The sequence below is a fragment of the Montipora capricornis genome, chromosome 14 (assembly GCF_036669925.1).
Source record: "Montipora capricornis isolate CH-2021 chromosome 14, ASM3666992v2, whole genome shotgun sequence".
Taxonomy (NCBI): Eukaryota; Metazoa; Cnidaria; class Anthozoa; order Scleractinia; family Acroporidae; genus Montipora; species Montipora capricornis.
In genome coordinates, this window is record NC_090896.1 from 3,038,049 (window position 1) to 3,040,573 (window position 2,525).

Genomic DNA, 2,525 nt, shown 5'->3' on the forward strand with positions numbered 1-2,525 from the left:
ATGTCGAATAGCCCCCTTTCGATGTATTAAAATGCAGTCCTAGCCAAAAGGCATCATCTCGATGCTCTAGAGAATAAGTAAAAGGATTTGTATGAATTTATATTCCCCAGGGCCTCGACATGATGCCTTTTGTTTAGGCCTAAATTTTGCTATATCGAAAGAGCGTTTTCACATGACGTCACGGCGGCCATGTTGGTGTTCCAAAACAAAGAAATGGCGGCCATAATGGTGTCCCAAACTAACCCTCCGGGAATTTAACTCTATCTTTATGCAAATACTTTCTTTTGTTTCAGAAAGCCAATATGGCTGCTGGTCACGTGAGTGAAAACGACTTTTTTCTTCACCGACTGCCTTATGTTGGGCTCCTTTCAGACTAGTACTAGTGCTCTCGTGTTGGGACTCAAGTACTCGTCTAAAAAAAGCTAGCCTTCTTTTATAGCACCAGAACCAGAGACGATACCCAGGCATCGATTTGGAGACGGGCACGGTCGCACTTGGTCTGAACACATTGTGTAGACTGCCGCTCTTGCTGAAACCAAGGGAAAAGTTGGGTGCAGGAAAGAAAAAATGCAGGATTTGCACTTGAGAACGAAACTAATAATCGTTAACAGATGTCAAACATCCTCGATTTTGAAAATTTGACGAGTGCAACTTTATTAAGTTACAATTCAAGACCCACGAGTATTTTTCGAGCAGTAGTTGTCCGAACAAAATCTTGTTTAGTCACTGTGCTCGAACAATGCTCTCTAAAAGCTTTAGAAACTCGGCACAGGAAGGATGCTGTGTATAGGGGTGGTGGGGATGGGGGGTTAGGGGGTGGGTGAAATTACATGTTTGTGTCTTGATCATGCTTTTTTCAAATCCATCCTCGGAGACCCAGGGGCAGATAGTGGGGACGAGGACAAAATCGGAGCGGGCGAAAAAATGCAATGAGCGAAAGTACGAAGGAAAAGTAAGAGCTCTTCGTACTTTCGCTCGTCGCATTTATTCTCGCTCGCTCCACTATCTGCCCCTGGGTCTCCGAAGGTATTTCAAATCTAAAGCTACACTTTTAGATTGATGAATAGATATATGTTATTCATCGGCCGGGAGGTCCGTATTGGGAAAAACTGTGCCCGAGGTCTTGAGTACGGCACGAGGCCGTAGGCCGAGGGCCGTACTCGAGACAGAGGGCACAGTTTTTCCCAATACGGACCGACCAAGGCCGGTGAATAACGTTTTTATTTATTTCTAAATTATATTCTTAGAAGGTAGGAGAAACTATTAAGAAAAACTCTAAAAGTCATGTTTTAATTTTACGCATTGTTGGGTAATAAAATTCGCTTTCACTGGACGGTAATAGCTTTCGTCAGAATCCATTGTTTTTTATGAGAAAGTTGAACAATAACACTGCTCTATTGCAAAAAACAATTAAGACAAATTGAAACTTCGCTCGTTCAATTCGCAAGTTCACTCTGCGCTTAGCGTAGTTGGTTACCATGACCGTGGTCAGGAGATAGGAAAATACTGCCCGCTCCCGGAACCAATCAGATTGCAGGATTCTCAGGATACCGCCCGCTCACGATCAAAGAAATAAATAATAATTGTTAATTTCTGATATTTAATAATTATTGTTATTTATGTTAAACCGAGATGCTGATGTTTCGTCTGATTCATCGAAAATCAGCATTCAAGTAGACTCAACATTCATGAAATGTGACTTTCTTCGTGTGTGGTCAGAGAACCTTGACAAAATACACTTAAGGCTACATTCACACGGTACCGGACGAATTTTCTAAACGTACGAAAACGTTTGACGACGTGACCGTCTAAATTTTTGCACGGTAATCTGTTCGTAAACTAACGCTCTGCGCATGAAGAGATGGTAAAACTACTGACAAAGGTTAAACTTTAATCCGGTTCGTCAGTTCCGTGTGAACAGAGCGAAAATATTGCACGGTTCCGTGCGAACAAAATGTCCTGTCAAATTTTTCAACCGTTAGAAAACTCGTCCGGTACCATGTGAACGTATCTTAAGAATATAGCCTCTGGTTAAATTATTGAAATCATTTCCCGAGTTTTCGAAATCATTCGGCGGGGAAAGTGTGTATACACCTTTAATAAAATTGGAATGAACTGTATGCATGTTTAAAGGGAAAATTGACAATTTATCTTCGCGGGTGCTCAAGTCCTCCTGAGATAACCTCAAATTTGGTCATGTTCAGTGTCAGCTGACGACAACGGTGGGGAAATGCACCAAAATGTAAAACGCACGTGCGGAGTGCGCAGAGCCATCGTTTTTGTTCCTTAGGGGCCGATTACATGAGCCGGGCTGGCTCGTTTGGCTGAGATCCCGGTACGTCTGAGAAATACACTGAAAATCAAGTTTGCGATTACATGGAAAAATCTCAGCCCGGTTAGCCGAGATCCCGGCATTACGATGCCGGGATCCCGGGTATAACCGGGCTGAGATTTTTCCATGTAATCACGTTCACCGGCCCAGCGATTTCTAACCACATTACTCCACTTTAGAGCAAAATGGCCCA